Genomic DNA, 27,841 nt, shown 5'->3' with positions numbered 1-27,841 from the left:
TGTCTTAAGTGGGTGAAGTGAAAGCTGCAATTTTACAGCCGTGTGTGTGTGTGTGTGTGTGTGTGTGTGTGTGTGTGTGTGTGTGTGTGTGTGTGTGTGTGTGTGCGTGTGTGTGCATGTGCATGCGTGCAGTTTGTGCATGTGATTGGTGGCACAACTGAGCAACGGATTGTCTTTGGTAAACATTATGTGACTGCATTGCATTAATGTGATTGCTATCTGAAATGTATTGTAGTTAGTAGAAAAAATTCATCAAAACAAATGTCCTGCATTAGTTACAAGGGTCTCGGTCTTGGCGGGCGTGTGGGATGTTCCAGTCCAGTGACTTCCTCATTTTGAATTGTGAGTCAGTGGGCAGAATTACAACTACCCAAGACAGAACCGAAACCGAGACAAATCAGGTCAGAGTCCAAGATAAAACTGGTCCAAATCTTTCAGGATATGGTCTGGTGACTCCACCCGACGTAAGTACTATACTGCCTTCAAAAGCTTAAGGGCAGCAAGCAACTGCATAAGACCAAAAAACAAATCTAAAAACTACACCAAAACACTGTAATGTTGCTTAAACTCTGGCCAGCAGCACTACTTGAACATAACTGTTGCCCTTCAGTATCATTCAACCCATCCTCTTGTACTGTTCCCCCTGTTTCTACACCATGCTGACCATATCCAACAAAAACAAACTCACCAAGATCACCCATGTTGCCTCCAAAATCATCCACTCCCCCACACCCAATCTGTCAGACACGAACGACATAGCCATCAAACGCCCCGCACTCACAATAGTAAACAACCCCGATCACCCACTCAACCCACACTTCACACTACTGCCATCAGGCCGCAGATACAGAGCACTCAAATGGAGAAGAGCATGTTTTGGTAAAAGTTTCGTCCCCTCAGCAATAACCTCCCTGAACAAAATAGTAATATTATTTTGTATAGTATAGTTCCAGACCTTACCTCACCCTACGTTTGTGTTATATGTTGTGTTTATATGTACTGTGCTCATTGAACATGTACCGACTGAAAACAAATTTCCTACGGGACAAATAAAGCTATCTATCTACCTACCTACCTACCTACCTACCTACCTATCTATCTATCTATCTATCTATCTATCTATCTATCTATCTATCTATCTACCTACCTACCTATCTATCTATCTATCTTTTTGAACACTTCCTTGCTGTAGATGAGACTAAGCTGTCTCAGGATAGGCCTCAGTGCATCCAACCCATTCACTCAGAGCGCGTAGCATATTGACACTTTGTCCCGTCCCTTGTGCGTCGCTTGTTACTAACATGGTACCCTTGAGCGACCCATGAAACGACTTGGGCTTTCCAACTAAACTCCAATGTAAACCCATGGAAGTCATCTTTGACGCTCAAGGCAACTGCTCCCCCATTAGTCAACTGCTCCCCCAAGTCGTTTCATGGGTCGCTCAAGGGTACCATGTTAGTAACAAGCGACGCACAAGGGACGGGACAAAGCGTTAATATGCTACGCGCTCGGAATGAGAACGTGTTGGTGCATCAGGAGGCCATCTTGCACTGCACTGTTCAAAGCGGTCCCCCTGCAGCAAAGTGGCACTGACCAGGTGGTTTGTGAAGGAGAAGCATTACCTGGGGCCTGTACTACAAAGCAAGATTAGTGGTTTAGCGAGGTAACTTCAGGTTTAAACCTGGTTTGGCCGTACTACAAAGCAAGTTAACTTCTTACCGACATATATTTCCATAGCAACTTATGCTTCACACTTAACCTGGTCCGCAGCAGGTTAAGTTGCAAGGATAAGATTAGACCTTAAATACACCGCCCACGGCACGAACCAATCAAATCAGCAGTTTGGAAAAATGGCCAACCCCTTTCTGGACGAGGAAGGAGCACGAATTGTAATGTTGAATTAACCAAGGACTAAAGCCTTGCACTTGTTGCAGGCTACATTTTAATTAAGCCCTACTTACCACTTTGGAATATGTTTTTATATATTCATTTTTGTGCTCTCAAGTAGCCTAGATACGTTGTTTGACCCCGCTGATCGATTGCAGCTGAATAGTGAGTGGAGACATATCACTAAACCGGCATAAAAAGGTTACATAAACGTCTCCAAAGCGCACGGTGCCGTGTGCGCAACGGAGCTGAGACTGACGTTGGGTTGGAATTGAAATGGTCATGCTTGAATAGCCTACTACATCTAAGCAATTTAATATGGGATCACCTGCACACAGGCGATCCCATATTAAGATGATTCATATCTAGGCTACTCCTGCATTTTGCAGCTGCAACTCTGTTGCTTTTGGCCTGTATGATTCGATTGAACTTCATATTTCCAGCATCATTATATGAAATATGGAGATATGCGACTCTGCTGACAATATGTGACCACAAAATAGACTATTTTTTATAAATGAAATCTATGCCCGCACGTACCGTGTCGATTCAGTTCAGAAGCATTTATTTTATTTTATTATCATTCTTTTTTTTATTGATTAGCCTATAGGAATTATTCAATCAGTGCGACTAAACACATTGATTTTATTTTATTTTATTTTATTTTATTTTATTTGACGGTTACAAATTGAAATACAATATACTGAACAAAGTACAGACACGGATCATTATTATTCATTGAGCCTAAATGGTCTATAGCTACATACGGATTTTGGACTGAGATAGATTACACATTGCTTCCACAAAAGACTGTAGATAGAGAGCTGTAGATAGCCTACGAAACCGCTCTTCAAATAAATTACTGGTGTGGATAAAAGTGGTCACTTTAGACAGTCATTCGGGAACAGTAATAATATCCAACGCAGATTTTTATTTGCGGTTTCAATGAACGAGGAAATAGGCGTGTCTGGCGCTGTCGGAGTTGGAGCAGTCCATATTGCACTCTGATTGGCAGTTGTTAAAAACCACGCCTCTTTTGCGGGCAAGAGCTCCAGTGCACGGGCATTTTCATGTGCACGCGCTGTCAGCTTGATTAGAAAAACCTGGTTCGAGTTAACAAGTGCCAATCGACGTTCGTAGTACAAGTTAACTACAATCGAGCTGATCTGGTTTAGACAAACCAGATCAAGGGACAGATCCTGGATCTTCTAATACAACATTCGTAGTACAGGCCTCTGGTGTGCCCCAGTATGGTATCGGGTGCACAGACATACAGAGAGAAGAATTAAAAAAATATGGAACTGCTAGTCATTTTAGTGCCACATTATATTCGGCATAAAATAATTATGTCAAATATATTTGTTAAAATGAAATCAAAACTTGAGTCGTGTTGTCTGCCCTCTGAAAAACAACAAAAAGTTACTGCTGTTTACCTTTGCTAATCATTAACACAGGTCAACATCAATACTACTGATCTGATTCAATTAGAACTGCTATTGATCAGGGGTCCTTTCATATGCCTGCCCAGAAGGAGAGCACACACTATTCCTCATCTATGTCCAAAGAAAAAGAATGACATTGTTACATGAATATACCTTGTGAAAGCGGGCTGTGAAAAAACAACTATAAAGCTTCTCTGCAGGCATTATTGACATGAAAAAACAGATTTCACGTAAAACACAGTTTCATGTCGTTCTAAGGGTAAGGTTCTAAGGGTAAGGTTCTAAGGGTAAGGTTCTAAGGGTAAGCGTTGCAGAGACTTTGGCTCTTTCTCTCTTTAATCACTTTCAAAATGAAACTGATGAGGTGGTAGGAGGCACTCGGGGCAGCGTATCTCTCTCTCTCTGCACAGTCTATTCTTTGATGTTGTTGTTTTTCTATGTTGCACCGCCCCATCATTTGAATATCACACGGAGAAGGGGCTCCAACTCGGCCACTTGCTGCGCCTTTGTTGCCATGATTAAAGCAGGTGTCGCGCAGGGTTGTGTTTGTTAATGACAGTTTGCATTTAAATAGCTGTCACTCGCCTGTCAAAGGGAAGGGAGGAGGGGGATAGTGTTCGTTTCCGGGGCCTCCAGCGTACTCATAATGCATCTCTTTTACATAAGCTTAACCTAGCTTTGCAAATGAGCAGGGAAAGTTTCGCAGCAGCGTACCTGGGAGGACTCTCCACTGATGCTGGCAAGTGATAAAAGTCCAAACTTTAAGAGTGCGTTAACCCATTTGAAGCGTTCACTTGGAAGTATCCATACATATACAGTGTGAAGATCAGAATGTTCCAGCTTAGTCTGTAGTTAAACAACCACCAGAGTCAAAAACTTAAAGCAGCTACGAGCAACTTTTTCGATTGTTATTAAACAGTATAAATTTAATATCAATGCATCACATCTTACCTCTAATAGTAAACGAGACCAACGCAGAGTAGTCTCGCTTGAAGCCCGAGTGAATCGGCCAGTGTTATTCTGTCTGTGGACAGGGATCAGATCAGGAAGTGAAATTAAACGGTTTGCAGCAGCCACTTCGGCCATAACCACAAAATAACTTCCAAAAAACCTGTTAGAATATAACGAGAGATGTTCGCGAGAGTATGCGTGGCGTTCACATTGTTTATGCTGCGTTGCTAGGCAGCGCGAACGGGGTAGGCAGGCAGCTGCGTTTCACTTCTGGGTTTCACTTCCGGGTTTAGCCGGTCCGGCGGTAAGAGAGAGAGAGAGAGAGCCCCCTGTTGACGCGAGTTTAGACAGACACAGACTTAATAATCATCTAAGGGAGCAATCTCCGATTCACACGGCTTTGGTCTCAGCTACTATTATAGGTAAGATGTGATGCATCAATATTGTAATTATACTGTTTAATAACAATCGAAAAAGTTGCTCGTAGCTGCTTTAAATAGGCCTAAGAGACAGGAAGGGGCTATAGTGATTACAGAGACTGCTAGGTTTTGAATCTGCCAGAAATAATTGTGGTAGGATCTGAAATGTCATCATCTGATTGATTACTTTCTTTTTGAGTTTGAAGTCTTAATTGAGTCTGCCATAAACCTCACCTGTACCTATAATAATGATTAAAATCCCTTGATTGGACATATTGACTTTAATATTTTTACCCCCTATTCTTGTATTTGTACTTGTCTTTTTATGTTATTTTATATATAGCACTATTATGTACTGCATTCTTATTGTGTGTTGTTATTGTCTCTCCTTTTATTGTCCTGTGTAATTGTAAGTCACTCTGGATGAGAGAGTAAGCTAAATGCCAAAAGTGCGGTCGTGCTAAAGTGTCTCACTGGAGAGACTGAGTGCGGCGGTGTCTGTGGCAGCGGTGTCTGTCACGATTGTGATGTCATCAGCGATGTCACTTGAGCAATTGTGATGTCATCAGTGTTGTCATCATCTCCAGAGTCTCCACCCTAAGAATTGAGTCCGCGTAGCTCGCAAGATTCCTAGTCTTTCCAAAATAGAGATTATTGTGATACGACTCGGCTCTAAGCAACTAGCACAGCACAGTTTGATACCGGTGATATTTGTGTCGGGTGCCCAGATGACAGACATTGATACTGATCATTTTAATCACATTAGCCTTTATTTGGACAATCACTACCGGTAGTTAATATATTCATGCACATTTTAATTTAAGTTACATAGTTATTGTACATACATAGACAGATGTCATATCAGTTAGCCTGTAGCGTACATTTGCAGCTCACACTGTACCCTGTCACTGTGTCACTATGTCCTGTACAGAACCAGAATACCAGATAGGTTGTCTGCAGATTAGCCTTCAAATGTGCGTCAAGACAGATGTCATCTGATGTGTGTCCTATAAGTATGTCTGACTTTCTGTTCATTGCATTGTAAGCCTGTGTATCCATTCGTGAATATGCAAGAATGCATCTCTTGGCCAAGATCTATGTTAAATACTTCATTTAAGATGACTTCTGACTCCTGGCTCCATCTTTTGATCACAAGTCTGTTTTCTTCAAGTGGTTTGCTGTTTACCTTTTGGATGGAAATTTCTATTCTATAACAGACATTGTTGCGCAGTTGGCCGTCTCTCTGCCTAAGACTGCCGTAGAGGAAGGAGAGTTGAGCTACAAGGGCCAAGGAAGAAAGCTGGACAATGCCCAGTCTGTGGAGGAGATAGTGAAGGAGATCCAGGACTTCCAGGGTCTGCAGGCTCTTAGGTTGGAGGGGAACACCAAAAGGGGTGGAGGCAGCACAGGCCATTGCTAAGGCCCTGGAGACCAAGAGCGAGTTCAAGCGTCGCACTGATGATGGCGGGCGCCAGGCTGACTGTTCTGGACCTCAGTGACAACGCCTTTGGGCCAGACGGGGTGAACGGCATCAAGAAGTTGCTCAAGAGCACCGCTTGCCACACACTGCAGGAAGTACAGCTCCACAACTGCGGTATGGGCATCGGAGGGGGAAAGATCCTGGCTGCCTCATTGATAGAGTGCCATAAAAAGTCCAGTGCTGCGGGCGCCCCCCTCAGCCTGAAGGTGCTCATTGCAGGCAGGAACCGACTGGAAAATGATGGCGCGACTGCCCTTGCTCAGGCCTTCCAGTTGATGGGCAGCCTGGAGGAGGTTCACATGCCCCAGAATGGTATCAATTGACCACCCAGGTGTGACAGCATTGGCCATGGCCATGCAGCACAACCCAGGCCTCAGCGTCCTCAACCTCAATGACAACACCTTCACCAGGAAGGGAGCTATCACCATGGCTCAGGCCCTGAAATATCTAGGCAGCATCCAGGTGATAAACTTTGGGGACTGTCTGGTCCGGTCTGAAGCGGCATTAGCTATTTCAGAAATTATAACAGAAGGACTACTGATCCTCAAGGAGCTGAATCTGTCATTTGGGGAGATTAAAGGGGAGGCTGCTGTGGCCATGGCACAGGCAGTAAAGGGCCAGGACCAGCTGGAGAAGCTGGACCTAAATGGTAACAGTCTGGGGGAGGAGGGCTGTGAAGCTGTGAGAGAAGTCATGAACAGCATGAACATGGGGAGACCTTCTAGGATCCCTCAGCGATGATGAGGGCAAGCTGGAAGACGATGACGAGGATGAAGATGAGGAGGAGGATGAAGATGATGAGGAAGAAGTAGAGGAGGAAGAGGAAAGCACTGAGAACCTGCTCTCCACCCCTCCGTCAGCACCTTGGCCCCCAGATGTCTCCTTCCTCAGCTTCCCATCCCAAACAAGCTGCTTAAACTGGGGACCCAGAAAGCCCTGCTTATCGAGCAGCAGGTGGACGTGTCAGACAGATCCTATGTAAACAGCTGAAGCCTTCCTCAAGATCTCATCCGTGTACAAGAAAGATAATAAGGATGTTAAGAAGGCAGTGTTTGACAGTATTGGTGCCCTTCTAAAGAACGATTTTGCCACTCCTTCCAAGGCTTCAGCTTTGTATCGTCGTTGTTAATACTTGTTGGGCGGCTGTGGCTCAGGAGGTAGAGCAGGTCGTCCACTAACCAGAAGTTCGGTGGTTCGATCCCCGGCTCCTCCAGTCCACATGTCGAAATGTCCTTGGGCAAGACACTGAATCCCAAATTGCTCCCGATGGCTGTGCCAGCACCCTGCATGGCAGCTGGCGGCCTTCGGTGTGTGAATGGGTGAATGTAGGCACATTGTTTAGCGCTTGGATAAAAGCGCTATATAAATGCAGTCCATTTACCATTTAGTACTGCTGGGACTTATCAAGAGTGAGTGAGGACAAGGTGAAGCTGGAGGCCTTCATGTCGTGGAACAGGAAGGCCCTGGACTCATTTGACAATGCCAGAAGCTCAAAATGAATAAAAAGCTTGCACACTGCAAGGGCTCCTAGTTTGTGTTTTTTATTTAAACACCCAAAAATGTGACGTTTCGAGCAAAGCTCTTCATCAGACTGGCAAAGGACTGTGAGACGCCATCTTAAATACATACAGGTCAGGTCACATGATACAATTAATTCCAATGCAATCAAGCAGGATGGGTTACAGCTGTGGTTACATGGTCAGGTGAATACTTTAAAGTACTGGTTGGAAACAATATGTATGAAAACAACTAGAGACCATAAATGATGACAAGTATTAAAGTTGTTCTTTGAATAGATCAAATTTGGTATAAACTACCATGTATCAAATGGGTGACGTGTGACCATGTGTGATCAAGAGTAAGAATACATATGAAAATCAGTAACATGTGATAGACAAAAGTAAGAATTAAAGTTCAAATTAAAGACCCTCACTAGGGTGTCCCAGACCCCACAGTCAGGCTGAAAGGCCGTCATCAAGGGTGGGACTAAGCTATAGAGGTGCCTCCAAGTGTATCATGGGTGCATTACAATAAAACAAAGCCTGAGACCAACAGTTTAGAGATACCAATAGGAGTATACATAATTATGTAGATCAAGACCAACAGTTTAGATATATTGTTTATTGTTTATTGTTTTATTGGATCCCCATTAGCTATCACAATAGTGAAAGCTAGTCTTCCTGGGGTCCAAACATATATTAAAACAGCATAATTAAAACATGGCATGATGCATACAACATAATAACTATAAGTTTACATTGACATAATGCATATTGACAAAATGCATCACAAAATTAAAACAACACAAAACAAAACAAAACATACACAAAAGTAGTACAGAACAAAACAAATAATACAACCCATAACTACAACAGATATATATACTATAACATATATCAAGGAGTATGCAACAATGTGTAGACCAAGACACAGTTTAGAGAAGCTGCTTCCACTCCACACTGCAGAGTCAGTCCGGTCCCACATCTGAGTGGATGCACGCACACACGCGCACGCACACACACGCACAGACACGCACGCACCCACGCACGCACACACACACACACACACACACACGCACATGTGCACACACACACACACACACACACACACACACACACACACACACACGCACGCACACACAGAGACTGAACTAAAAAATATCCATTACCCTACACAACCCATGGGATTTCATACTTACACACAAGTGTATAACTGTACAGTATGTGTCTGTCCTTGTCTGTCGGATTATGCTTCTGGTGTTTGGGGTTTCCGGGAACATCTAAGCTGTAACACTGTGCATCACAGAGCTATCTGTTATTTTCTGCGAGTTCACAAATGCACATCAGTTCTGGCCATCAGTGGGGATATGGGATGGGAATCCCCAAACATCAGCCACAAAGGGCAAATGCTTCGACTACTGTATGGAATAGACTCGTGAGGATGTCTGATCAGAGAAAGATATTTTTTATCACAAAAAAGATATTTAATTGGGACATTGCCCATAGACATCCCTGGGCAATTTAATGTAAATCCTTGTGATATCTTAAGACTAATACTCTAATAATTCTCTATCCTATACCTCACTGACACCCTCCTCATCTCAAGCGGAGCGTCATCATACCATGGGGTCATGGGGGATTCTCTATCCTATACATCACTGATGCCCTCTCTCATCTCAAGAGGAGCGTCCTCATATCATGGACTCATACGCCAAACTTAATTTGTCTATTTGATCATTAAAGTTTATTGAACATTCTTACTAGCCTCTCATGATTGAAATTCTATTTGCACGATTTGTCATTTATTTGTGATATATAGATTATGAGTAATGTGTTTCTTTGGTATAAAGATAAATCGTCTGTTGATTTATGGTATAAACCAAAGCTAAGAACCTATCGTCTCATAAAAGAAAGTTACTGTGTAGAGCCTTATGTAAAGTTTGATTTGGACAGACGAAAAAGGTCCATGTGTGCACAGTTACGAACTGGAACTCTGCCCTTGGCACTGGAGACTGGTAGGTTTAACGCTGCCTACCCCTGAAGAAGACAGACTCTGTTTACTTTGTGATTTGTGTGAAATTGAGAACGAGATCCATTTTCTATTCTTTTTTTTTTACACTTTAGTTTTTATTGAGTTTCGTTTTCTGAACAAGTATACAAATACAGGACAAGACTTATACAAAAAGGACATACATAATTATAAGAAAAAGAAAATGACTAAGAAAAAAAACTGTTTGGGTGCTACTTTCATTTTTTCCTTTTCTTCCAGTGAGTCCGTCAATCGCCAGCTTGTTTTATCAGTTATCTTCGTCACTGTTTTGTGATTTGAATATTGTCCATTTCTCCCATTTCTCTTCCAGTTGTTGTTCCTGTAGTCTTAATCGATAAGTCAGTTTCTCCATGCTATAGATTTCTTCTATTATACCCCTCCATTGCCCTTGAGTAGGAGGTTCTACTTGTCCCCACTTCCTTGTGACAGCTTTTTTACTAGCTATTAATAAGATTTTGGTCAAATATCTATCTCGCAATCGTACATTTTCTTCAGTGAAGTTACACAGATATAGTACATTGTAACTCTTAGGGATATCATATCTAAGTATCTTCTGTACAAACTTATGAATCTCAGTCCAATACAATGTTAACTTGAAACAATTCCAGAATATATGTGTGTGATTTGCATCTGATGATCCACATTCTCTCCAACATTGTACATTTATATTTGAATATTTACTCTTAACCTTGGGCGTTATAAAAAAACGTATCAAGTTTTTCCAAGAGAACTCTCTCCATACCCGTGAACTGGTGGATGTTTGGTGTATTGTCCACATGTTTTGCCAATCCTCTTCAGAGATTTTTATATTGAGCTCTGACTCCCATTTCTCTTTGATATATTCAGTTGAGTTTTTATTTGTCTTCAATGCTTGGTATAACGCAGATATAATTCTGATGTTATTATTATTATATGAATTAATTATTATTTTGATCACACCAAACACTTCTATGGAGGGATCTCCCTTGATTTCCTTGATATAATAATCCCTTAGTTGTAGATACCTGTAAAATTCGTTTTTCTCCAGATTGTATTTATCTTTTATATTCTGAAAACTCTCCAGCTGCCCATCATTCACTAATGTACACCATGCTGTGATTCCCTTCGTTACCCACTGTTTAAATCCTCTATCATAATCGGCCGGTTTGAAACTACTATCAAATGATACCCATTTTAGCAAATTTATATCTTTTTTTATCTTATATTTTTTAATTATTCTAAACCATATTTCCAATGTGAATGATGTAATTGAGTCAATTTGATTTCCAGTTTTTTTATAAACTCTCTTATCTCCAATAATGGTCTGGATAGGCACTCCCCCAAACTCATTTTCCATTTCCTTCCATTTTGCTTTATAATTTGGCTTGCACCAACAAACTATATATCTTAACTGGGCTGCATGGAAATATTCTTTTAAGTTTGGGAGAGTCATGCCTCCTTTATCTTTCGGCAGCTGGAGAGTTTCATATCTCACTCTGGGTTTTTTCCCCCCCCAAATAAATCTTGAAATGACCCTGTCCCAAGTCACAAATTGGGTTAGGGGGACATCTACTGGCAGTGACTGGAAAAGATAAAGAAGTCTGGGTACAATATTCATTTTAATTGATTCAATCCTTGAGCTAAAGTCCAGCGGTAAAGTGGACCATCTTTCAATGTCTTTTAGAATTTCTTGGTTTACTCCGTTATAATTTGCTTTATATAATTTAGATATTCTTTTGGTGATGTTAACCCCCAGGTATTTTATTTTCTTGAGATTCCAATTGAAATTAAATGATTCCTTAATCTGTTCTGATGGTGTATAGTTAAGTGTTAATACCTGTGTTTTCGTAACATTAATTTTATATCCTGACAGGTGTCCAAATGCTTCTAAAAGCTTCATCAATGCAGGAAGTGATTTATTCGGTTGCTCCAGGTAGGCGATGACGTCATCCGCGAAGAGCCCAATCTTATGTTCCGTGTCTTTTATTTTAACTCCTTTAATTTCTTTGTTTTCACGGATTGCTTGAGCCAAGGGTTCTATGAAAAGAGCGAATAGACTTGGAGAAAGGCAACATCCTTGCCTCGTCGACCTCTGTAGATTAATTTTGTCTGTCAAACTTCCATTTATTTTAAGCCTGGCTGTGGGTTCCTGATATAATGACTTGATACATTGTATTGATTTCTTATTAAATCCAAACCGTTCTAACACTTCATATCGAAATTTCCAATTTACACAATCGAAGGCTTTTTCTGCATCGATGCTTATTAGTACAGTACTATGTTTATTCTTTTGGGCCTCATCTACAATATGTATAGTTCTCCTGATATTGTCTTGCGCTTGGCGTTCTCTTATAAATCCTGTTTGGTCTTCTTCTATCAAATCCGCTAAAAATGTATTCAATCGCTTAGAAATAATTGCTGTATATATTTTGTAGTCTACGTTTAATATCGAAATTGGTCTGTAACTCCCACAGTGTTCTTTATCTCTACCTGGCTTGGGAATGACTGTGATTATTGCTTCAGTCCATGATGGTGGTATTTTGTTGTTTTCCAGTGTATAATTGAAAGATTCCACGAGTAATGGTGCCAGCTCATCCCTAAACATCTTGTACCACTCCGCGGGGTAGCCATCGCCACCCGGAGATTTGTTATTTTTTAATTTACTTATCGCATCCATCACCTCCTGCATTGTGATATTGGCCGTCATTATATCATTCTGTATATTTCCAATGGATGGTAGATCCAATGAGTTCAAAAATGCTTTCATTTCTTCTTCATCAGCAGATGGGGGTTGTGTATACAGGTCTTTGTAGTATTTCTGAAAGATTTTCTCTATATCCTCTGGTGCATATTTCAACTCGTTTGTGTGGGGTTCCCTTATTTTACATATATTATTAATTGCTTGTTGCTTACGGATGCGTTTGGCTAATAATTTAGTTGCTCTTGGTCCCACTTCATAATACTTCTGTTTCATAAACATGTTTCTTCTTTCAATTTCCTCTATCAGTATGTCATTTATCTTGACTTTCAAGGTCTTAATTTGTTGATATACCTCTTCATCTTTTGTATCCTGATATTCCCTTTCCAATTCTCTTAATTTTCCAGTATCGTTTTCATATGTCGCTGCTTTAGCCTTTTTTAGACTAGCAGTTGCAGCCAATAATTTTCCCCTGATGACCGCCTTCATGGCATCCCACATTATCGTTGGGTCCACTGCTCCATTGTTATTTTCTTCTATGTATCTTTTTATTTCTGTCTTTATCATCTCCTTCCTTGTTTCATTATTTAATATTCCCATGTTGAGTCTCCATACTGTATGTCGTTTCCTGTTGTTTAGGCTTAATTTCAAATAGAGTGGGTTATGGTCAGACACATCTGCTCCTCCAATTCTACATTCCTCCACTCTGTGTCTATCACCTTTATTAATAAAAAAATAGTCTATCCTTGAATGAACTTTATGAGCAGCTGAGTAATGTGTAAAATCCCTTTCCAAAGGATGAAGGGTTCTCCATATATCTATCATCCCCATCTCTTCCAATGACATATTTACAAACTTTGTTAGTTGCATTTTTGTTTTTTTGCGACTTGTTGTGTCATTTATGTGGTTCATAACAACATTGAAATCCCCGCCACAAACCAAGGTTCCTTCTGTTTCTGCAGCTATGACATCAAAGAGAGATTTAAAGAAACATCTATCACTCTCTGGGGGCGCATATACATTTACCAGTGTTATTGGTTCATTTTCTAATCTTCCTCTTACTATAATAAATCTGCCATCTTTGTCTTTGAATTCCTTTTCATAATCAAATTGTGTTGTATTAGATATTAATGTTGCAACCCCTCTTCTGCGTCCCCCTTTGTATGAGCTGAAATATGAATTCCTGTATCCGTATCTTTTTAACTTTCCATGTTCTAATTGGGATAAATGGGTCTCCTGGAGGAATATAATTTGTGCCTTCTTTTTTAACTTAGTCATAACCCTTTCTCTTTTCACTGGAGTGCTTAGACCATTCACATTCAGCGACATTATCTTGATATTGTTAGTCATCCTTATGTTTTCTCACTCTCTGAATATATGCTCCCAAACAGTTTAGAACTACACAACCATAGATATTGACAAACTCAACATAAACACATAACACATAGGACTTCAAAATGTGGGGTAACCTCCCCAATTCACCGTTGGCGTGTGTGGGGGAAATCCTCATCTCTCAGAGGGCCCCTCTCTAGACTTAGGACTATTACCTACTAGTGTGAGTCCCCAGTATCTAGTAATGTCCAACTTAAACTCAACCTATGTAACTAAACCTCTATCAGTCGGTTCTGAATGTAATATTATGTAAAGAAGCCTGAAAAAACAATAACAAAAATCAAATATTCCCACTGCGGATCTATTTACCCATGCTGTTGACACTCTAGTGTCTAGTCCGGTTTGTAGGTATGGGCATTTAAGATGGTTGAATAGTCTAGCTCCTTATTTATTATCTTCAGCCCTTCTCTGTCTCTTCATCATTGACTTTAATTTTCACCATACCTGTGCTTTTCCCGATCCGCTGTAGTTAGCAAAGCATTAGTCTATTTCGACTGGTATACTTGCAGCTTCTCTTTCACCCGCCGCATCACTTCCTGGCTCCGCTCCTTGGACTGCTTTCGCTGCTCCTGCGCTCCTCCTCCGTTCTCCTCCCGTTGCCCGTGTGCGTTGCCTCCACCTGGAACGTTCACCGTGTAGCCTCTCGCCTTCACGTCTCGTGTAGCCTCCTTGGCGTCTCCGTATGTCTTCACTCCGTTGTTCCAATGGATCCGCATCCTGTCAAATGGGGTCTGGAAACGTATCCCGTTCTCTTTCAGCACTTTTTTGATGCCCATATATGCCTTCCGCCTCTGGACAATTTCAGTAGCATAATCATGGTCAAAGTAGATTTGCTTCTCCCCCACGCATATCTTCTTCTGCCACGCTTTCTTCAGAACCATTTCTTTTACCTCGAACTGGAGAAAGTTAATGACGATTGATCTGGGAGTAGCACCTGGTCCCGGTTTTTGATTGAGCGCTCGGTGAGCTCGTTGTATCTGAAGTTGAATCCCCTCTGGCAGGTCGAGTTCGGTAGTGAAGAGCTGCTCCATGTATTTGCTAGCTGAGTTCCCCTCCGTGTCTTCAGGCACGCCAAATATTCTGATATTATTCCTCCGGGACCTCCCTTCGAGATCGGTTACCTTGTCTTGCATCTGGCGTGCCCGCTCTGCTACCTCCAACAATGTCATGTTTGCCTCTACTTGCCAATCCTCCAAGTCAGATACGCGCACCTGTGCTTCCTCCATGCTCGTCTTTTGAGCCTGTATCTCGTTGCTGTTTTCCGTGAGTTTCCGGTCTATTTCTTGCCTAAAATTGGCGATTTCTTCTTTGATTTCTTTCTTCAGTTCGTCTTTGAATGTGTTTAGTTCGTTTCGTAGTTCCTGTTTGAGCTCTCTTATATCGTTGCTAATTGTAGCAAGCCCAGCTCGCAGCACTTCTGCGTGTTCCATTTTCTCCGTTTCTTCTCCCTCGTGGTCACGTTCGGGGTTTACGTCCAATACTTGTTGATTTTCACTTTTGCTTTGTTCGTTTTTGCCTTTCTGACTTCTTGTAAGAGTTCCCACACTCATTTCCTCCATTAATCCGTCGAATTATTCTTATTATGTGGGTTTATTTCTTCCGACTTGAGAGAGGTGGTTAATTACGCAGCTACTCTCTCCGCCATCTTCCGGAAGTCATCCATTTTCTATTCTATTGTACAGTTTATGATGATGCAAGGGAGATACTCTTCAGTAAAATGTCCTCTATTTATGTTGATTCTTTTGTTTTGTTGGATGATTATGAAAAACTTGAGTTGTGTTTTAAGAAAATAACCTTCTTTATAGGAAATGTTATCCGCCAGACCTGGGAGCAAAGCAGAATGTTCTTTTTAGAAAGTGATCTAATGATCTGTTTTGTTGTTTTAGGAGCAATGTTATTGTGATTTAGTTGTACCAGAATAGCGCTGGCTTATGTTGTATTGTATATTTTGTGTGTCTTGTAAGCCCATGTGGGCTGGGCACTGTCAAAAGTGCATGACACAAAGAATAAAACAAATCAAATCATCAATCATTATTAAACAATTTAATCCAGTTTAATTCAGAAAAAAATGCTTTTTTGTTTTAGTCAAACAAGTTCTTAAATGAGTTGTTGACATAATTTAGACTAGAAATTGAGCGTGCTGCGCGTGCTCGATTTCTAGGGTGGAGACTGGGATTTGGGGTCGTGACTAAACTCATGTCAACTCATGTCATTCAGTGGTTATGAAATCACTTGATGATTGTGGGGCATGACCTGACACAGGGGCGGACTGGGATCATAATTTAGGCCGGGCATTAGATACCAAGTAGGCCAGGCCAATACGGGCCGACGCGTGTGCCGGCGTCCGAAGGGCGCCGCCGAAAAATTTGGGCCGTTTGAAGCTCAATTTGAGCCGTTTGAAGCCCAATTTGGGCCGTTTGAAGCCCAATTTGGGTCGTTTAAAGCCAGATTTCGGCCGTTTGAAGCCCGATTTGGGCCGTTTGAAGCCCATGTTCTATTTTTAGGGAAGCGGTGCAATATTTAATAATCTTTCATTTCAACATTTTTCTCTTTCTTTGCGGAGGGCTGGTGCAATACTTTACTACTGGGTACGCTTGATGTATATGTACACTGTAGGAATTTAATGTTAATTGTCGTCTGATTGCACTGTCTATATGTCAATATGTATATGTCTAACGCTGTGTCTCTTGATGCCCAAAAATAATTTCTCCCAAGGGAGACAATAAAGGCTTATTCAATTCAATTCAATTCAATTCGGGCCGTTTGAAGCCCAATTTGGGCCAAGTCCAATTTTACAATGAGATGCACCCACTTTAACGCTGAATAAAGTAATAAAACCACTAGTAAACCAGTAGGCGGCGCCTGGCCTGCTGTTCAGTGAGTGGCCTGGCCTGGCCTGCAAAAAAAAAAAAAAAAAAAAAAATTTTGCAGGCCAGGCCAGGCCACCGGGCATTTGCCCGACGTGCCCGATTATGCAGTCCGCCCCTGACCTGACATCATCAGTAGTTGTGACATCATCCTTAACGTCGCTCAGTGTTTTCCAGTTGACCCTTGCACCGCTGCCCTAGTCTCCATCAGGGATTAGCTGTTTAGAGCGTAGCCCTCCTGGTCATACCAGGCTCTCAGTCTGTTTAGAGCATAGCCCTCCTGGTCATACCAGGCTCTCAGTCTGTTTAGAGCGTAGCCCTCCTGGTCATACCAGGCCCTCAGTCTGTTTAGAGCGTAGCCCTCCTGGTCATACCAGGCTCTCAGTCTGTTTAGAGCGTAGCCCTCCTGGTCATACCAGGCTCTCAGTCTGTTTAGAGCGTAGCCCTCCTGGTCATACCAGGCTCTCAGTCTGTTTAGAGCGTAGCCCTCCTGGTCATACCAGGCCCTCAGTCTGTTTAGAGCGTAGCCCTCCTGGTCATACCAGGCTCTCAGTCTGTTTAGAGCGTAGCCCTCCTGGTCATACCAGGCTCTCAGTCTGTTTAGAGCGTAGCCCTCCTGGTCATACCAGGCTCTCAGTCTGTTTAGAGCGTAGCCCTCCTGGTCATACCAGGCTCTCAGTCTGTTTAGAGCGTAGCCCTCCTGGTCATAACAGGCCCTCAGTCTGTTTAGAGCGTAGCCCTCCTGGTCATACCAGGCCCTCAGTCTGTTTAGAGCGTAGCCCTCCTGGTCATACCAGGCTCTCAGTCTGTTTAGAGCGTAGCCCTCCTGGTCATACCAGGCTCTCAGTCTGTTTAGAGCGTAGCCCTCCTGGTCATACCAGGCTCTCAGTCTGTTTAGAGCGTAGCCCTCCTGGTCATACCAGGCCCTCAGTCTGTTTAGAGCGTAGCCCTCCTGGTCATACCAGGCTCTCAGTCGAAAGGCCTCAGGTATGTCTGGGTTGACCATGCCTGTTGAAATGAACAAAGCAGAGAGAGATCTGCCTCCAAAATCAGACATGCAAGCTCCTTTGATGGTGACCACAGGTAATTGTGATGTGGTCAGTGAGGAGTGTTGGGGGTAACTCATTACAAAAGTAACATATTACATGTAATATATTACTTTTAGCAGTAACTCAGTAATATAACTTATTACTTATAGGATTTCAGTAATATTATACCAGTTACTTTGTCAAGTAACTCAAGTTACAAATTGAGTTACATTTTATTAAATCAAAGCACATATTTAAAAAAGATACAATAATTTCCTAATCAAACTTTGTGTTTTTATGCAAATAACCAATAGTGGTTATTTGTTATTTGATGACAATAACAAAGGAAAAGAATAACATTTAGAATTTTGGATTGTTTACACTGACTTCAAGGCGGTTGAAATTATTTTTTGGGATGGTTCCGGGGCGGCGATGTCATTCTGCTGCTGCTGTTGTTTTGGTAAAAGTAATGCAAAAGTATTGTAGTAAGTAACGAGTTACTCTACAGAGAAAGTAATATTGTAAAGTAACTTATTACTTTCAAATTAAAGTAACTAGTAATATGTAGTACTGTATATTACATTTTGAAAGTAACTTGCCCAACACTGTCAGTGAGTGATGTGATCAGTGACTGATGTCATCAGTGATGTCACTCAAGCAATTGTGATGTCATCAGTGATGTCACTCAAGCAATTATGTCATCAGTGTTGCCACTTGACCAATAGTGACATCGTCAGTGACATCATCAGTGGAAGCAGGGAAAGGATTGTTTTGGCAAATTTTGGAGGCGATCGGAGCAACAGTGCGGTGCGCCTTGCAACTCCGGACAAACAGACATCTCTGCAATTATACTAGTAGGATTTTCTGCCATTTTAGACTTGGTACAAACCTCACTTGTTTGGATTTTGTTCATTATTAAGACATTTATTAGTTGCCCACTTATTACTACTTATACTACATAATACTTTTTTCTTTTTAGATTGTTGCCAGTGAAGTCATAAGTAATAACATGAGTCATGTTTCCTCAATTTATCGTACTGTGTCTGGCACCTTGGAGTATAATTAACATGGTTTCGTCAAATCTGCAGATTTTCGTGGATTTGAACATGTTTTCAAATACTGTACATTAGAAGACTGGGGTATATAAATCAACGCAAAATGTCAACCTAATATCAAAATCATATAAAAAGCAAGACGGAAGAAACAGTCTGAGGTATTAACTCTAATCAAAGCAAGAATGGTATAAGACCTAACCAGACCCGTGTGTCAAGAACAATTGTATTGTCCTTGAAGAACAAATTCCTGTTTACAATAATGGCCCCATGATTGCTCTGTTTGATTGTTTTGCTGCCCTTGATGGGTTAGCAACAAGCTCTGCTCTCAGTCCTTCATTCAGGAGTCACTTCCATCATAACAAAGTTGGTCAAACAAAGTAGAAGCCTTCTCCAATTAGCCATAATTATGCGGTTGTGGAATCAGTGGTGGCATTATTAATCACTGTTTGTTTATAAACACCCAAGGGTCTTGGAAGTAAAATATAAGCAGTAGAATTACTCTTCCAGTAATTAAGTAATACTACTTTGTTACAGTACTTACATTTTTGGGGGAATATCTGTACTTACTCGAGTATTATATATTTCTGTCCACTTTCACTTTTATTCCACTACATTTCCTACATAAAATGTATACTTTTACTCCATTACATTTCCCCTAAGCATCCTACTTTTACTGTAGGCTACAAAATAAAATTGGAGGATATTTGGTAGCTTGCAGGTTTGGCAAATCAGTGGTTTGCCAACCGCTATAGAACTCAAGATTTCCACTCAAGCACAGGCATGTCTTTTCCTTGCTTTGCAGCATTTACTTGTCAATACTGAAGTAGCCTACTTAATCTATATTATTTATAAAAGGGCAAGTGGGCAATCTCTGTCTGTTGTCTGTTTCAATGTTTGTCCCACTGAAGATGTCATAGTGATGTCACAAGAGCAAAATCATCTTATGACATCACTGATGATGTCATAGGCACTGAGATGAGATGCCTAGTCTTATATAAGCGAGTGACATCACTACTGATCATTATGCAAATAGAGCAGGCGAGGCCCAGCAGCAGCTGACCTACGGGGCAACGGCGCGCAGCGGCCGAGCTGCGTATGCGAGCTGCAGGGCCAGCTTGGTGAGCTGCAGCGGGCAAGCCTAGGAATCAAGCGCATGTAGGGCGCGAGATGCCTAGTATCATAAAATGACTTTTGATACAGTAAATATCAGATGCTTAAAGACTTTTACTCAAGTAATATTCGAATCGGTGACTTCATACCAAAGTCATTTTCTGGTAAGATATCTGTACTTGAGTTAATTACGTTATCCACCACTCTTCTGAGGTGGGTTTATGTGTTTGTGCCAGTACAATATTAGCCTTTTTATGAAGCTTTGGTTACATCATCTACTGTACAATGCCACAAGACCTTCAGCTGAGCATGGCAGAGTTTTGGTCAAAAGTGAAGGTTTGAGATATGAAAAACCTTATTAATCACTAATCGGGATATGTATGTATCACCACCCCCCACCTTCCGCAACAGAACATGACAGATTGAAATGTGCGTTTTTGGCAGAAATTACCCCTTTGCTGACACTGACATACTGTAATAGGCAACTGATGCCAGTATCAGAGAAAATATGAGAACACTACTGTGTATGTGCTTTGCCTTTGCATGTTCTCTTTTCTGATAGGCCAGTTATATTAGCAGAGAACAGTTTTCCCATTACACTCACCTATTGATCATCTCATCCCGAGAGAAAGGAGATTAGCGGTCAACTTTCAACACCTCAATCAATAATCATCTCCCTAATTGGGTATTAGCAACAAGAAAGTGGACTCACTCGTCACATAAACAAGGAAAGCCTAAAATGATGCATTGCAAGACAGCCAAGTTGTGGTTGTTATTCATCCGAGGCTCACTCTCCTATAACTTGAATTTCACATTAGGGTGTTATTCTGGTTAAGGATGTGGTTTTCTTGCTTCCTGCAAAACATCATAATCAAGAGCTTACTGAACAGTGGAAGAAATCCCATGGGATATAATACCATATTCATATTTTTTTAAAGGGTTTCTTCTAGCAGGCTTTATTTGTGCAATACTTGGATCTGCAGGAATTCTGTCCACATTTCCTAGATATACTGACCGGATATGATCATAAAAATGTTAAAATTATGGCAGTATTATACAGTTAATTATGACCTTCAAATAATTACAGTCACCATTTTAACATTAAAACAAAGTTATTTCTTCTTCCTTTTATCTCTGCTGCACAAGGTCAATGACACTCAAGCTGTGCCACTTAACACCGACTCAAAACCTACTGAAATGTCTTAGCATTCTTTTGGTGCACATGGCATTTATCTGTAACGGATGTGTCTTTTCAGCAATTGTGAATGCCATATGCCATAAGCACATTCATGGCTTCTTTTTGAATTCTGTGCTTCCCATCTGGCTCTCCATCCAATCAGAGAAGATCTGAGGCAAGTACAGAGTTGCACAGCTTCACACACATCTCTATCTCTATAATTGAAACAAATGCCCATTTCAAAACATGACTGTCTGGCTAATTTACAGCCAATGATATCCTAATCTGGCATCTGGGAGGTAACAACTTTTCTCCATCAGTGAACAAATCAGTGAACAATCTAGCTGTATTCAAATCCAGTTTAAACAGCGAGAACATAATATAACAGATGAAGTTCTCTCAGTTCCTGAGAAGATGACAAATCAAGAGAAAACAACAGAGTAAATCCGTTTTAATTGGAGCCTGGTCTCCTGACATGAATTGATTACGATGTCTTAAAATGCAAATAACATGCTCTGTGCACGAAAAGTGAGTGAATTCTTTGGACGTCTTTCTTATTCAACCAGGACCAAAACCTTAACCATAAGCCTTATTTGGAAAGCACCCCCTTTTCTGAAGACAAGAAGACTGGAAATGACATACCCAAAATAAATGTATGTGACTAAAGGCATAATCTTGGTTTTACCTGGAAGGTAATTAAGCCCCCGGGCTTTGATCTCCAAGTGTCAGCATGACTCTTACAGTGTAGCACAGGCTCAGTGTCAGCATGACTCTTACAGTGTAGCACAGGCTCAGTGTCAGCATGACTCTTACAGTGTAGCACAGGCTCAGTGTCAGCATGACTCTTACAGTGTAGCACAGGCTCAGTGTCAGCATGACTCTTACAGTGTAGCACAGGCTCAGTGTCAGCATGACTCTTACAGTGTAGCACAGGCTCAGTGTCAGCATGACTCTTACAGTGTAGCACAGGCTCAAACAGTGTCAGCATGACTCTTACAGTGTAGCACAGGCTCAGTGTCAGCATGACTCTTACAGTGTAGCACAGGCTCAGTGTCAGCATGTCTCTTACAGTGTAGCACAGGCTCAGTGTCAGCATGTCTCTTACAGTGTAGCACAGGCTCAGTGTTAGCATGACTCTTACAGTGTAGCACAGGCTCAGTGTTAGCATGACTCTTACAGTGTAACACAGGCTCAGTGTTAGCATGACTCTTACAGTGTAGCACAGGCTCAGTGTTAGCATGACTCTTACAGTGTAGCACAGGCTCAGTGTTAGCATGACTCTTACAGTGTAGCACAGGCTCAGTGTCAGCATGTCTCTTACAGTGTAGCACAGGCTCAGTGTCAGCATGACTCTTACAGTGTAGCACAGGCTCAGTGTTAGCATGACTCTTACAGTGTAACACAGGCTCAGTGTTAGCATGACTCTTACAGTGTAGCACAGGCTCAGTGTTAGCATGACTCTTACAGTGTAGCACAGGCTCAGTGTCAGCATGACTCTTACAGTGTAGCACAGGCTCAGTGTCAGCATGTCTCTTACAGTGTAGTACAGGCTCAGTGTCAGCATGACTCTTACAGTGTAGCACAGGCTCAGTGTCAGCATGACTCTTACAGTGTAGTACAGGCTCAGTGTTAGCATGACTCTTACAGTGTAGCACAGGCTCAGTGTCAGCATGACTCTTACAGTGTAGCACAGGCTCAGTGTTAGCATGACTCTTACAGTGTAGCACAGGCTCAAACAGTGTCAGCATGACTCTTACAGTGTAGCACAGGCTCAGTGTCAGCATGACTCTTACAGTGTAGCACAGGCTCAGTGTCAGCATGTCTCTTACAGTGTAGCACAGGCTCAGTGTCAGCATGACTCTTACAGTGTAGCACAGGCTCAAACAGTGTCAGCATGACTCTTACAGTGTAGCACAGGCTCAGTGTCAGCATGACTCTTACAGTGTAGCACAGGCTCAAACAGTGTCAGCATGACTCTTACAGTGTAGCACAGCCTCAGTGTCAGCATGACTCTTACAGTGTAGTACAGGCTCAGTGTCAGCATGACTCTTACAGTGTAGCACAGGCTCAGTGTCAGCATGACTCTTACAGTGTAGCACAGGCTCAAACAGTGTCAGCATGACTCTTACAGTGTAGCACAGGCTCAGTGTCAGCATGTCTCTTACAGTGTAGCACAGGCTCAGTGTCAGCATGACTCTTACAGTGTAGCACAGGCTCAGTGTCAGCATGTCTCTTACAGTGTAGCACAGGCTCAGTGTCAGCATGACTCTTACAGTGTAGCACAGGCTCAGTGTCAGCATGACTCTTACAGTGTAGCACAGGCTCAAACAGTGTCAGCATGTCTCTTACAGTGTAGCACAGACTCAGTGTCAGCATGTCTCTTACAGTGTAGCACAGGCTCAGTGTCAGCATGACTCTTACAGTGTAGCACAGGCTCAAACAGTGTCAGCATGACTCTTACAGTGTAGCACAGGCTCAAACAGTGTCAGCATGACTCTTACAGTGTAGCACAGACTCAAACAGTGTCAGCATGTCTCTTACAGTGTAGCACAGACTCAGTGTCAGCATGTCTCTTACAGTGTAGCACAGACTCAGTGTCAGCATGTCTCTTACAGTGTAGCACAGACTCAGTGTCAGCATGTCTCTTACAGTGTAGCACAGGCTCAGTGTCAGCATGACTCTTACAGTGTAGCACAGGCTCAGTGTCAGCATGACTCTTACAGTGTAGCACAGGCTCAAACAGTGTCAGCATGTATCTTACAGTGTAGCACAGGCTCAGTGTCAGCATGACTCTTACAGTGTAGCACAGGCTCAGTGTCAGCATGACTCTTACAGTGTAGCACAGGCTCAAACAGTGTCAGCATGTCTCTTACAGTGTAGCACAGACTCAGTGTCAGCATGTCTCTTACAGTGTAGCACAGACTCAGTGTCAGCATGTCTCTTACAGTGTAGCACAGACTCAGTGTCAGCATGTCTCTTACAGTGTAGCACAGACTCAGTGTCAGCATGTCTCTTACAGTGTAGCACAGACTCAGTGTCAGCATGTCTCTTACAGTGTAGCACAGGCTCAGTGTCAGCATGACTCTTACAGTGTAGCACAGGCTCAGTGTCAGCATGACTCTTACAGTGTAGCACAGGCTCAAACAGTGTCAGCATGTATCTTACAGTGTAGCACAGGCTCAGTGTCAGCATGACTCTTACAGTGTAGCACAGGCTCAGTGTCAGCATGACTCTTACAGTGTAGCACAGGCTCAAACAGTGTCAGCATGACTCTTACAGTGTAGCACAGGCTCAGTGTCAGCATGACTCTTACAGTGTAGCACAGGCTCAGTGTCAGCATGACTCTTACAGTGTAGCACAGGCTCAAACAGTGTCAGCATGACTCTTACAGTGTAGCACAGGCTCAAACAGTGTCAGCATGACTCTTACAGTGTAGCACAGGCTCAAACAGTGTCAGCATGACTCTTACAGTGTAGCACAGGCTCAGTGTCAGCATGACTCTTACAGTGTAGCACAGGCTCAGTGTCAGCATGTCTCTTACAGTGTAGCACAGGCTCAGTGTCAGCATGACTCTTACAGTGTAGCACAGGCTCAGTGTCAGCATGTCTCTTACAGTGTAGCACAGGCTCAAACAGTGTCAGCATGACTCTTACAGTGTAGCACAGGCTCAGTGTCAGCATGTCTCTTACAGTGTAGCACAGGCTCAGTGTCAGCATGACTCTTACAGTGTAGCACAGGCTCAGTGTCAGCATGTCTCTTACAGTGTAGCACAGACTCAGTGTCAGCATGTCTCTTACAGTGTAGCACAGGCTCAGTGTCAGCATGTCTCTTACAGTGTAGCACAGGCTCAGTGTCAGCATGACTCTTACAGTGTAGCACAGGCTCAGTGTCAGCATGTCTCTTACAGTGTAGCACAGGCTCAGTGTCAGTATGTCTCTTACAGTGTAGCACAGGCTCAAACAGTGTTAGCATGACTCTTACAGTGTAGCACAGGCTCAAACAGTGGAAATTGACTTTTTTTCTTACCTAAAAGAAGAAAAACATTTGGAGTGTAGGCTACAGTTGCCTGTGGCTGTGCCAGCAGCCAGTTCAGCCGAGGAACTCAATGGAGCAACAGCCCACAGGCCCGACTACATCCTGGTTCAAAGTTGATAACAATCCCGCCACAAATGAGAATTTGGCAATAATGTCACTGAGAGGATGAGCCTTCCTGTTCATTTGTTAGTGGTGCTAAACCAACATAAAGTTTGAAGCATAAAGTACCAAAGGCACAAAGTAGCACTCACAAATCTTCAGGACAAAGGAAGACTCAATTTCACCAAATTGGTGAAATTGAGTCTTCCTTTGTCCTGAAGATTTGTGAGTGCTCCCTTGTGCCTTTAGAGAATTGGGCAGTTTGTTCCAGGGTAATGCCCGAGGCGGATTTGCAAAAGACCATTGAGACTCCAAAATGTAAGACTATTAGAATGGGTTTCTTGTCTCCTAACCAACGTTGTTTGACTTTTACGTGTTCAAGTTTGTCTCTTATGACTATGGACCAGGGGACCTAAATGGACTAGCGGTCCATGCTGAGCTGGTGATGGCAGGGGACCGGTTCATCTGGCTCTCCAGGGACTGCTGGTAAACACTGCTGCACATCAACCCCAAGGCCAATTAGCCTGCAGGATCAGCCTGCTGGAAGGGGAGGGGGACTTAATTCAAAGAGCAGACTGTGAGAGTTCAGCTATCCTAATCACTAAAAGAGCTCAGGTCCCACGGGTACCATTCCAGCTTTCAGGAAATGTACGGGAGTTTTACAGTTTGCGAAAAAGCGGAGAAATAATAGTGATTTATATAATCATGCGGTGTGATAATATGAAGAATAACAAATCAACAGGGTGGCTACTGTACTGAGAGGTTGTTAGAGCATGACCCTGCGAGGCTGATCCACCCACAAACCGCACGTGTCCACAAGACAACACACGTTTGGTTGAGGCTATAATTTCATGAATTGAATTTCATGTTTAATTTACAGTGCATCACATCAATGCACCTCGTAAATTGCAATAGACTGGCAAGTTTGGGGAAGCGAGGTTAAAAGGAGCGCATGTGAATGACAAAAACTCTTAATTAGAATTTATAGAGATTGCACAACAGTATCCAGGCTCAGAGTGACTGTGCGGCTGACCTCTGCTCCGGGACGACCTTCTCCTCATATGGGCTTTCAGGCCAGATACTGGAGCAATGTGTTGTGTGGGAGAAGTATATGAACAACTTCGCAAAATGTGACAAGTGTTTTTTCATATACTAGGTTTTACACTTTGTCTTATACAAATTTCCACCAGGAGTACCAGAATGCAGGATAAGATTTGCCAAAGAAAGTTGAAGAAACTGCAGAACTGGATTTCAAAATAAGTCCTTATAAAAAAGCAATGTTCAATTTAATTATGCTTATTTGCTGCAGACAGGAAAAGGGAACAACAGAAATCCTGAAAGTAAAAGCCACATCTAAGCTATTTTCTTGTAATTATATGGGCATACAATAGATCGGCAATACGTCATTTTGTAGGCGGCTGCTGGCGGGACACATGTTCCCGCCCCCTTTTAAGGGGGAAACACAAGCCTTTCCCCGTTGACCTCAATGTAAAATAGCAATACACTTTTTTTTTTAATAGAAAAATAACAATCAATCTTGTTTATAATTATTAGCTAATCACCTCAAAACACCATGACATGACAATATATTACGTCAAAAAACAGCAGTAGCGAGCACACTCCAAAATAAAGTCAATCAAGGTGCAGGGCCATGGTAGAAAGGTAAAATGGAGAAAAGGCCAGCACTCCAGAATGTCCTTTAAGCGTTTAATAAGGTAAAGTACAGCACAGCAAACAACGTACGCGTTTCAGCAGGTAGCCTAGCTTCATCAGCGTTGTGCTGAGTCTTCCGGTGCTGTACTTTGCTGGCCTTTTCTCTATTTTATGACAATATATTACAACTCAGCCGGCCACACAATGCACAAGATACATGGGAAACATTACTTTGACCCGTCTAAAATCATGTAACTCAAGTTCCAGTGTCCGCCTGTTGCTAATTTAGTCTTCCGACATTAAATGCTGTAGTGGAGCCCAGCGTCGTTGTAGGCTACTTGGCTCCGGACTGTAATGTAAATCTGTGACATGAGTTACATGATTTTAGATGGGTCAAAGTAATATTTCCGGTGTATTTTGCCAATTCTATGGCCAGACGAGTTGTAATATATTGTCATGTCATGGTGTTTTGGGGTCATTAATAAACGAGATTGATTCTGTTATTTTTCTAAAAAATGTTGGGGTAGTGCTATTTTACATTGAAGTCAATAGGGAGAGCCTTGTGTTTTCTGCCTAAAAGGGGGCGAGGCCTAAAACACAAAACCAAACAACCAAATCCAGAGTGAATTTATGGGCCAGGACTTCTATACAGCATTTTATTTTCTCTCACTTTAAAATAGGCTAAGCTACTGTGGTAAAAGTTAGGTATGTCCAAATGTTTTGGTAGATGTCTGTTCTGGGACTTTCTTCAAACATACTGAATGGGTCAGACCAGTGTGACATTTTTGATACCCTCCACATTATCATTGTTGATTGGGGACTTTCTGTTGGACACAGGCCATAAACGTTCACAGACACAGACACTCAGGCAGCCTAACAATACTTAAGCATGTCTGCTCCCAAGCCACAGTGCCACAGTGTCTTTTTGCTTCAGAAAACGAGGAGCTTTTCAGAAATGTGACTGTGTGTCCCCAAGGATACCGAGCTAGCGCACTCTGCCAGTCTATTACACTGCTTTTG

General features: G+C 42.2%; 1 pseudogene across 1 annotated transcript; it reads left to right on the top strand.

The window, feature by feature from the left end:
• Window positions 1–656: 656 nt before the first annotated feature.
• LOC310770991 (ran GTPase-activating protein 1 pseudogene) lies at window positions 657–7,340 on the top strand (annotated as a pseudogene). Its single transcript has 2 exons — window positions 657–879; window positions 5,917–7,340. The product of its transcript is annotated as a ran GTPase-activating protein 1 pseudogene (transcript).
• Window positions 7,341–27,841: the final 20,501 nt, after the last annotated feature.

This window comes from Poromitra crassiceps, assembly GCF_964638095.1.
Source record: "Poromitra crassiceps genome assembly, chromosome: 2".
In the NCBI taxonomy this organism is placed as follows: domain Eukaryota; kingdom Metazoa; phylum Chordata; class Actinopteri; order Beryciformes; family Melamphaidae; genus Poromitra; species Poromitra crassiceps.
The sequence above is the reverse complement of the archived record's forward strand: the minus strand, read 5'-3'. Positions and strand labels throughout refer to the sequence as shown.